Raw genomic sequence first — 12,047 nt, 5'->3', positions numbered from 1 at the left:
GACATGGCTTTGCCTATTTTCTGATGACACAATTTGCTACATTTCACACTTTATTTTTCATGTTTATTTCCTTCTGATTAAAAGATAAATTTTCAAGAGACTGAACTCTAGCTCATAATATAACAGGAAATAGTGACTGATAATATTAGGTATACAAAGCTTTTAAAAAATAAAGTAGTTTTTAATCATTCTACGTTCTTGTAAGGGAAGCATGAAGTGGCATGTTGCCCATTTTATAGATCTGTAAACTAAGACTCATATTGGGAAAGATACAGGTCATGGGGAGTCGATAAAATAGAATGAGGCTTTCATTTCATACCCTTCAACTGCATTACCTTCTGCATAGTTTCCACTTATGATGTAAGTAATGTACATTTTCTGAATGGCAAGGATGTATAAAGGTCTAATAATAGTACTGGTAGCTAACTGCCCTCTTAAAATATGCTAGGTACTGTGCTTTTCATATCTTACCTCATTTTATCTTTAGATCAATGCTGTGCAGTAGACATTGCTTCCATTTTAATGATGAGAAAATGAAGGCTTAAAAATAAGTAAATTGTCCAGGGTTTGCACAATTAGTAAGTGGTAGAGTTGGGATTTGAACCCAGTTCTGTCTGATTCCTGAGCCTATGATCGTTCTAAACTGCCATATTGCGCTGCCTTGATTCTATTGAGTCTAAAATGCTCATTTCACTTTTGCCAAATCTGTGACCCAGAGAAATTGTGACTCACTCAATGTATCACAAACAGATGGTGACAGGGCTGGAATTAAAAATTAAAATTTTCAGTTTGTAAAGGATAGGATTTCTTTGTGAGAGATGAGTGCTCCATCAGCATTGTTTCACTGAATTTCAGATTGAAAGCATACTTTTTCTCACAATTTTACTGAAGAGATAAGGAATACCTATTAATCCCTATTATTTAGGAAAGTTGCATTCAAGCTTTGTCACCTATTTCAAGTCAAAAGAGATTGGCAGCTTAAAAAATCTGACTTTAAGGTCACTTGCTACAGCTTAGGTTAATTTTTTATGCTTATTCTGAATAAGAGATTTCTGAATATCAGTGGAAATCTCCAGATCAGAATACACATTCCTGAGAACTATGTGTAGTAAAAAGTGCTTGGGATTTAATGTCAAAAGGCTGGGATTAAAATTCAATAATTACCTTTCCTTTCTGTGTGAACTTGGTTAAATGATTTAATCTCTCTGGCCCTCAGGTTCCTCACGGTAAAATAGATATAGATATAACATTTACAGATCACTTATTTAAGGAATAATTAAATTAAGGCATGTGAAAAGCCATTTGGAGATTAGAGAGGGCATAAAAATGTTAGTTTGTTCTTAATTGGTACCATTTTCATCTTAACTTAAAAAAAACTAGATTTCTTTTAACTGTGATTTTTTTCCCTACCTATAGCCATTCATTTGTTTGCTTATTCATTCATTCATTCATTCATTCATATATCTATCAAGACATCTGCTGGGCCTCACATTGGGTAAGTTTTAGGGAATATCTAAAAGGCAGAAAGCAGAACCTAACTGCCAGTTCAGTCTCTACTTTGATGTCCAATAGATAGTACAACTTAATATATTCAAAACTGAAATTCAATCTCTACCCTAAATCTATCCCCTAATAAACTACTCTTCCCGTTTCAGTTGATAGCAACTCCAGAACAGACAACAACAAAAAATTAGAGTCAAACTTGACTTTCTTTTTCTCATACTCCACCTCCAATCATACAGAGACTCTCATTAGCCTTATATTTAAAGTACATCAAGATCTGACTGTATCTTTCCACATTTACTGCTGGTATTCTGGTCCAAGCCGCCATCATGCTGAGCTGGGATAAAGGCATTGCTTCCTAAGGCAGAATCTCTATTTCCATCTGTGCTTCCTAAAGTCTACTCTTAACAAGCAGCCAGAGGATCATTTCCAAAATGTAAGTTAGAGTATGTCCCTCCAAGTTAAAAACCCTCCAAGGGCTTCTTATCTCATTCAGACCTAAAACCACAGTTCTTCCAATGACTTCAAGGCTCTGCAACATTTGCTGCTCCACCTACCCACCCTCCCTGATCTCATCTGCTACTACCCTCCCTCATTAATTCTGCTCCAAACTCCTGGCTTCTAATTTCTTTGTTTCAAACATCAAAGTGCTCTGCTTCAGGTCCTTTGTATTTGTTCTTCCCTTGGTCCAAGAGTGATAGTCTAATATGTAGCCACCAGTACTTCTCAGGCATGGGCCAATCCAAAGAGTTGCTGGCCTGAGGGCTGAAGCTGTGTCCATCCTTTAATTGCCTTCTGCGTGGGGAAGCAGCTATACCAAACAGTGCAGATATATTTCAATATTTCAACAACCCATTTGATCTTAAAAATCTTTCTGAATGAATATCAACTTTGGCTCTGCTAAATTTTCTCCTATCCTAGAAACTCACAAGATTTAATCCCTGACCTTTTTCAGATCTTTCCACCTTTACAGTGAGTCCCAGTCCAACTACCCTATTTTAAATTGGACCCACACTCATCCATTTGCTCTACTTTCTATTTTTCTGTGGAATTATTGCCAACTTATAAATATATTTTCATTATTTATATTGCTTATTTTTTGTCTCTTGCAATAGAATACAAGTACCATGGAGACCGGTTTTTTGTTTTGTTTGCTTTTGTCTTTTGTTTTATTACCTGCTGTGATCTCAACACCTAGAACTGTGCACTTAGTAGACACTCAATGAACAGTTTTTAGACACATGAATGAAAGCTCCCCATGGCTTACAGGATGACTGCAAGTACATCTCTCAAAATAAACAGAAGTCCTGAGCTGCCCGCTTGCTGGACGAACTGTCATTTTCAGTACTCCTATCTGGAATGCTGAAGCCCAAGCCAAGGGAAGGTGTTTCCTGCCTCTGGCTTCCCCTTCCTTCTCTCCCTGGAGAGCCAGTTGGGCATGATGGAAGAGGCTGCCCAGAATGCGATCTCTCCAGCAGTTTTCAGTTTTATAATTGTGGCTAAAAATTTTCCTTTGGACTTTCACTTGTAGAGACTATTTCTTTTTCCCTTAGTCTAAACAGTTTCAATATCATTGATGATCTTGGCCAGCCTTAGAGAAAATGTACAATAGAGCATAATTCAAGTGCATGGATTCTGGGTCAGAAAAACCCTAGTTAGATTCCCAATTCATCACTTATTTGCTGTGTGACTTTGGACAAGTTACTTATGTTTTCTCAGCTTCTGTAAGGGTAAGAAGTCAAATGTTTAGCACTATGTATGTCCCATACATATGAATACCCAATAAATATTAAGAATGACTTGTTTTTATATATCAATTTCCAGTGCATCAGGAAAGCTCTCCCTGTGCCAAAATATCTCCTGCATGCTCCTTGGGATCATGTACATTAGAGCATTAAAGATATATTATTTTAGATTAAGTATATGCTTTGCCAAGTTATCCTCATTAAAAATGAAAATTTACTTATAATATGACTTATTGACCCCTTAACTTGACTCTGATCTCATTTTCTTCCAGAATGACTAACCCAAGAGTAAGTGCTAAATATACAGGAAATTGGTGGGAGTAGAGAAGGATATCTTCAGAGCACAGGCTTCTCTTCATGAATAACAGACCAAGGAGGCAGAGGTGGGGGGAGTAAAGGGAAACTGCACAGCCTGGGTGACCAGGCAGAGAAGATGTACCCAACATGGCTACAAGGCCCTAGAAGGGGATAGGGACAAGAGCTGAATGACCATAGAGAGAGTCCTATCCCTATACTACCAGGCCACCCTATTGACACCACACTCTTCTGAACAGAGAAATGTGTTATCATGGATCATTGGCACCTGCATCTCTCCTTATTGGAGCATATCTGGATATGAGCATGGATCCTGCACTGGGTCTGAGTGGGTATCACTATGTGAATCTGCCCCAAATAACTTTTTTCCCCTCCTAAATTAACATCCAGGCTTTGGAGCATGGGTGTGATATAACAAATTACTCTAGGTGCTTTGGTAGGATGGATTGAAGCAACATGAGACTAAAGGCAAGGACAGGGATTGTAAAGTATTGTTGTAATGCAGAGTAAGGTGAGAAAGACCAAACAGAGTAGAATATCTTTGCATTTCCTCCAAGGATTACACAGATTTGGGATCATGTTTCTACATGACTACCAAGTCTACATCTCAATACCAGTTCACATTTGCTATCATCTTTAGAATTGCCACATAATAATCAATTTGATCTTGAGGTCATTCCATTTTATTGTTTAAGATTGATGAGCTGACTATATCTGCCATTTTCCAGGGTTAATGCTGGCCTGGAAAATAGTGGATATACAAGCATCTCTTTTCCTGAGCCAGGAGGTGTCACTATTGCTCAGTCATAAATAAACATGGTAGCCTTGCCAGCTAAATGTGGATCCACCTACAGTTAAGAAGGAAATGAGTTAGGCATTTCAAATTAATGTGCTATTGCCACAGAACCACTGGCTTCCTAGTAGGTGACTGAGTTCCCAAAAGAATGTATTTCTTCAATATTGCCTACATGCCAATCCAAAGCAAGTAGAGGTCTTCATGGAGAATGGTTCCATTTTCCAGTATAAATGCTCTGAGAGTTACTTACAGCTTTACTTCTTTAGTCTTCTTTTCTCTTCCTAGCAAAATGTAGTCACCTATTGATCTACTATGAATCCCCCATGGTGAATGTTAGCCCCAGAATGGCTTTCCTACTTCGGTCTATTCCTCAGATATTATAGACTTGATTTCAGAGAAGCCTGTGCCAGAAATAATCAGGTAAGTAAATCATGCAATACACTTCAAAATCAAAAGATAAACTTGGGGAGCAATGATCTCTGATTCTGCATCAACCAGGGACTGCTCCCCTCCATCAACACAATACTTAACATAAGACAATTGGTTAAATGTCTTCATGCATATCCCTTTCCTCCCTAAATATATATTAAATACTACTGTTTCCTGTGCGAAGCCTACTCCAACCCCATTTCCTCTAGAGAATTAATTTCCTTATATAGGCTTCCCCTATCCTTAAAATTTATTTTCCCTCAGTATTTCCCCAGTTTAGTTGGTTGTATATGTATTTTTCTCTGCTGGATTGTGAGTTCCTAAAAAAAAAATTAAGACAAAGACATTAGCTATCATCTATCCCAGACCATCCTCATTTAACATGCACATTATGAAAATTATTAGCATTGCTTTAATCACTTGTTTGAAATTGAATCACCTAAGATAATACTTAGCATAGAAGAGGTGCTCAATAAATATTTGAATGTCAATCATTACAGTGGATGCAACAACAGACCTCTGTCCCCCTAGTGCAAAGTCTAGAAGGAGGCATAAGATTTGAATAGAATTAGCACTTCCTGTGTATTAAGTCCTATAGGAATCGTGTACATAAAGCGCACTGGGAACTCAAAGAAAATGACTCTATTGGCTGCTCATGGGAGGTTTGATGAACAAGTGGCCTTCAATCCATAAATAAATGTGTAGAAATGAGAAGGAAAGAAGAAAAGGATATTTGGGTTGAAATAAACAGCAGATCTGAAGCATTGGAACAGGGAAGCCTAGAATATGTTTGTTGTTTAGTTTAGATAGAGCGTTATATATGTTGTTAGAATGTTAACATAAAAAAAAGTATGAAGTATAACAAGAAAAATAGTTTAGGTCTTGAACACCCTACATTTTATGTAGGCAATAGGGCATTATTGAGTTTTGGATCAGAAACATAACGTGTGGAGAACTGGATATGTAATATTCCATGATTTTAGAAAATTAATGTGATAATTTAATAATTTGAATGCTACTATTATTACTTTTGAAATTCTTCCAGTATTCTCAGTAACATAACTTCTTGGAATAAACCTAGATAAGAGCTTGGGAAAAATAGGATCCTTTTTATTTTAATCCATGTATTCCCAAAGTATCACCAGTAGAATGCAAAGATAATTTTATGAGGTACAAAGATAAGCACTTTTAGTTTTAAAAGTTATTTATTTTAATGTGTACTAGAAGATGAAGATTTTCCATCTGTGGTCATAAAACAGTGACAAGCTTATGAGGTGACATGTGATGGAGTGAAATTTGGGGAATGCTGGTATAATCTATGTTTCAGTTTCCATAACTGTTAGAGAAATTTGGGAAACTAACTGAGATAAATGAATATGAAGGCAATTTGAAACATTTAAAACACCTCAGAAATATCTCTTAATTCATCAACTTATGTATTTATTCACTTATATACTATGTGCCAGGCCCTGCGCTAAATGCTGGGGCAACAAAAATAAGTAAGATATTAGTATATTTAAGAAATTAATAGGGAGTTATGTAACTGATTATGTGACAGATACAGATAGTATAATATGGCATATGTGCAATTTATACCTAACAAATTACATAAGATCATATACAATTTTGTTGTTTTTGGTCTTCAAAAATTGTTACCGTTTTTATACTCCTGCTTAGAATGCAGAGGGAAGTTCCTGTCGTGATCCCCTGACCTCGTAAACAAATAGTAGAAACTGGGTTGCCAAACCACTGTGTGTGAAAAGTCCATGGTTAAAAACATGAAGGATAAATTGGACTCAATGCTGAATGCTCTTTGATCACCACTTTTTAGTCTCAGCCCTCAGGGGCAAAGACTGGGGAGGTTCACATAGTGTTCACGGGCAGCAAGCAACATTAGGTGACACTGGAGGGTTAAAGCAAAAGGGAATTTATTGACTGGTTAGTCAAAGTTCATAGAACACATTTGCTTATATATACAACAAGTATTTATTGAATGCCAACTGTACTATGTACGTTTCTAAGTTTGAAAGATAAAACAGTGGGAAAAATAAGCAAGATACTTATTCCCATGGAGTTTATTCTTCTCTTTTGGGAAGAGATAGAAACAAACAGCAAATCAATGAACAAGCATATGCTAGTATGAGAGTGATAAATGCTCTGGTGGGAAAAAAAGAGGATGATAAGATAGGCAGCTTCTTTAGATTAGTTAGGCTCCTCTGAGCAAGTGGCATTTAAGCCAAAATCTAAGAAGATAAAACTATGCAGAGATTAGGGGTTAAAGAATTCCAGATAGAAGGAAAAGTAAGTGCAAAGGCTTAAGTAGGCTTAAAGAACAGAAAAAAACTTATTGATGGGAAGTTGGAGACCCACACTTGGACATGGGAAAGAAGCAAGAAGTACAGGAATGGTCTAACAGGGATAGCGCCTAGCTAGGGGGCCACCACCAGCAGTCAATGATTCCAGCTTTTTTCTTCTTTCCTTGCATTGAAACTCAAGGTTTGACTTTGGAAAGGGGTATCTGATTGGAGACCTGCCTATCTCCTGGATGAACCAGGGCAGTGAGAGGAAGAACAGAGAGAGGGGTTCCAGGGACTCCTTTGGCTCATTAGTCAGCAGCAGGATCATAGCCTTACCATTTCAGTACAATACCCAATGGAGAAGAGTTAAATCCCCAAATGGAAACTAAGTATTGTTAAGAAGAGGGAATGCCTGCTGAGTGTCCTGAAGCAACAAAATACCCCCTTCAAGGGGAGAAACATTGATGCTCTCAGCAGAGAGAAAATGGCTAGTGGAAATCAAGCTAGCAGAGAGGGATGGAGTAGGATGTGTTTTTTTCAAAAGACCATATTACTCAGAACCACATAAGAGGATCCTTACTTTCATCTGCTCTTGTTAAGACCCTCTTAAGTCCTAGCATATTCAATTTTCCATTAAGTTGTTCACAAAATAGTGTTTAGTCCTCTTTGAACTTACATTTGAAGAGTGAGGATAAGGAGGGAATTTTAATATCAGAGAGTCATTGAATAACTGGAATTTAGAAGAAATTCATAAATAATGACAACAGTGAGAATATTATGAAATTATAAACCTTGAACAAATTGTGTTTGGATTGCTGATTCAGACAAAAGCAGAAAGTGCCACCTGACCTGTTTTATCTTCCGTTGTAGACTTGTGGAATGGGCAGGATATATGGATGTGGCAAATAATTTTTGACTAAATATATCCTTGCAGAGTCCCTCCCTTTCACTTCCTCTTTATGTTACCTACATTTAAGCCAAACTAGAACTCTTATGACATTCTCTACATTTTTATGCCTGCTTTTTTTCAAAAATGTGTTTACTCACAAGGTTTTTATTTCTACCTATTTAATACATTCCTAATCTGACAACCTCATCTTGCCAAAAGTCAACTTCTTTATGAATTAGTCTCTGGTTAATTCATCAACTAGATATTATTTGTAGTTCTAAATTCCCATAGAATTGTAAGTATTCCTCACTTAAGACACTTGCTATATATATTTTTTTATTTTCTAGTTACCTTTGTAATCCTCACATTTTCCAAGAATAAATTATATTTCTTAGGAACAGACTAACTGAAACCTATAAATTAAGAAAATAGTACACATTTTTTTAACTTTGTAAGTGTGCATTTCTTATGATAGACTCGATTTACCCCAGTAAGTTTTCAGTAGTCTGAAGTATCTGCATTTAGGTCATTACTGATGACCTTTCAGCTTTGTAGAAGAACCATGAGATTGATTCAGCTTAACATCAGTACCTATTATGTAGCTTCCCCAAAACAAGGTGAGTTCCATAAGTGTTTCCTTGTCTATTGAGTGGGAGCTGCTGACAATTTTTTAAAAAAGAGTTATTTATTTTTTATTTATTTCTCTCCCCTTTCCTACTCCCCAGTTGTCTGCTCTCTGTGTCCCTTTGCTGTGTGTTCTTCTGTGTCCACTTTTGTATTCTTGTCAGCGGCACCAGGAATCTGTGTCTCTTTCTGTTGCATCATCTTGCTGCGTCAGCTCTCCATTTGTGGGGTGCCATTCCTGGGCAGGCTGCAATTTTTTCACGCAGGGTGGCTCTCCTTATGGGGTGCACTCCTTGTGCATGGGGCTCCCCTATGTGGGGGACACCTTGCGTGGCACAGCACTCCTTGCACGCATCAGTACTGTGTCATCACAAGGGTCAGGAGGCCCTGGGTTTGAACCTTGAACCTCCCATGTGGTAGGCGAATGCCCTAACTGTTGGGCCAACTCCACTTCCCCTGAAAAATTTTAAATGACATTTTCTGCCCTTTAGAAAGATACAAGCATCATCTAGACGGTCAGCTCCTTGAGCACAGGGACCATGTCTGCTTTAGTGCTACTCAGCAACTTTTTGGTACCTGCCATGTGGTAGATGAGCAGCAAACATAACTGATGAAAGAATAATCCCTGGGCCTCTGAGGAGGATTTGGCATTCATTGTAGGGTAACCAGAACTTTAAGTTCTGTCTCAGGATGGGATTAGGTTCTACTAGAACTGGTGGTGAATCCATTAGAAGGCTGGGAATATTGGAGAAGTCCTTGCATTGAGGGTATGGCTGAATTTTAAGAAAGGAGGTTGAATTGTTTCTGGTGTTTCTTTTGCAGGGAACCTTTCAGAACTGTTGGGCTCATTCTCAGGGAAAGTGTAGTGTTTGGAGCAGTCCATCATGCCATTCATCTTGTTCAATCTTAGAATCTGCCACACCCATACTATTAGTTACTGAATGGTAGATATGTATAAGGGATTCCTTTGAGGTTATTAGCCTAACTGACTCTGGTAGTAGCAGGATCAGCACCACATTATGGATGTATTTCATGTTGACGGTCGGAAGAAAATGTTGCTATGTAAAACTACTCCATAGTACCCAGTCCTTCAGAAAACTATTTCTTTCTAAGGGGGAGTTTGATAGAGCCAGTCTCAGAAAGACCTCTAAACAAAGGTCCCAGTCTCAGATTTTCCTCATTTGGTATGAACATGTACCTAAAACAAGTAGGACGATAGCGTAGCTACAGATAGTTGAGAGGGTATGCTGATCCAGAGTTCTGGAGTCAGAGAGAATTGGGTTCAAATCCTGTTCTGCCACCCTCTTACCTTGTAATTAAAATCTCTCTAAGCCTCAGTTTCCTTGTTTGTAATATGAGAATGATAAAAGTTTCTTCCTTACTATGTTGTTATTGAAATTAAAATGAAATAAATCACATAAAATGTTTAGCATTGTATTTGTAAGATGCTTCGTAAATGTTAGCTGCCGGCATTGATCCTGCTGCTACCAGTGATATTATCACTCCATAACCATGGAAAACAGCCCATATGGCACATTCAGGTCCTCAAAACTGTTTTCATTTGATGGCAGATTTCACACTTGAATCTCTTCATTCCTACTTTCATTTATCCAATAATCATGTATTGAGAATCTAGTGAAGCTCTATGCTGTGTGCTAAGGGATACAACAATAAACTTAATATCTGTTCTGCAACAGATCATAGAAAGGCATAGAAGACAGATACCAATAAATAATTATGATGCATTGTGATAATTTCAATAGTGGATGCACAGTAGAAATAGGCAATGAGTAACTCTAATAGTGAGAGAATGGTCAGAGGTTAGGATGAATGCTTGTCAGGAGGGTGTGAAGGGGAAGGCCATGTCGGCAGAGGAGAAGACAGGTGTAATGTCATTATGGCAAGGGTTCTTAACCTTTCCTGTTCCATGGACAGTTTTGCCAGAAATTGAAAATCATGGACCCCTTACTCAGTCCACATTATACTGTGTATTATTTAATAAATATGTTACACCTGCACCAACATGTCCCCACAAGAATATGTTATTTTTAATTCCTATTCAAGCTCATGGATCCCTTGTTAAGAACCCCTGCACCATGGGTATGGTACATTGGGAAATCATGAGTAGTTCCATAAGCATGAACACAGTACTTGTAAGGGGAATATTAAGGCATGAGGCCAGGAAACTATCTAGTGACCCTTGCACAGTGAACTGTGTATTAAGTTTTGACTTTAGAGACATTACATAGCTTGCTCCACATTAGAACCATCACACTGGCAGAAGACAAGAGAAGTAATTGGAAGAAGGGATGTTTGGAGGCAAGAAGGCCAGTCAGGAGAGTATTGCAATCACCCAGAAGAGGAATAATGAACTGAAGCAGTATTAGAGAAAATGAAGAGATAACTTAGGAGAGAGAACTAAGAAACCCTTAAGATGCTTTTCAATGCAAATAAGGGAAGATACAATTATATATTATGATGGCTTAAATAATAAGAAAAATATATGAGATTTGGAAGTTCTAAGGTGGGTTAAATCAATAGCTCAATCATCATTTTAACTTTCATTCTCTGCTATCTGACTTGTTCTCTGGTTTGACCTCCTGGTACTCAGATGGTTGCTGTGAATGCAGCTGTACATGTAACTCAACAACACTGATGTAAAGAAAAGGAACTATTTAATTCCACATATTCTTATTAACTGATATCTCCTCATTTCAGTTGGTCAGAATTGTGCCATATGCCCATTCTTGAACCAATCACTTGCAAGGGACATTGACTTACACAAATCAAGGTTACTGTCCCAGTCTTTCCTGAAGCACATAGTCATCAGTACTTGAATAAAAATGGAATTATTTAGCAAGAAAGAAGAAAAGCCAGAAACAGCTATTGGGTAGACAATCAGTATTGTATGCTTCAGAAGTCAATTAAAAAGTCCTTAGTATATTAGGGTTGAGAAGTTAGAGGTGACTCCCAGTCTTCTAGATTAGGTGTCTCAGATAACCATATCTATCAATAATTATCTATCTAGAGATTTAAATAGGTCTAGATTCAGAAGGACTATATTATAGTGTATTCACATGTGCCTGAGGGGGGAAGAAAAGTCTTGAAATTGAGTTTATCTTAAGGTGTTATGGAATTGGTTTGTTTTGAATGAAAGCTGAATATTCACTAAATTATTGCCCTAAATTGAGCACATTTGGGAACAATATGTACATATCCAATGGTTTGACCTCATTTGTCTGTAAGGTAAATATAACTATGAATGCCAGTATTAATGCAAAATAAAATATTCTGCTTAGAAATTTTTCTAAGGGCAGAACAAATTTGAGGTTTTTTTTAAAAATGGTTCTTCAATAAATGTTGGAAATATTTCCTCCTTGCACACTCATTAAAAATCCTACAGCTTGCAATAGTTAGATACCATGACCTAGACATCCAGATTTCTATGT

This window comes from Dasypus novemcinctus, chromosome 2 (genome assembly GCF_030445035.2).
Source record: "Dasypus novemcinctus isolate mDasNov1 chromosome 2, mDasNov1.1.hap2, whole genome shotgun sequence".
Classification (NCBI taxonomy): Eukaryota; Metazoa; Chordata; class Mammalia; order Cingulata; family Dasypodidae; genus Dasypus; species Dasypus novemcinctus.
This window is presented reverse-complemented; position numbering follows the sequence as displayed.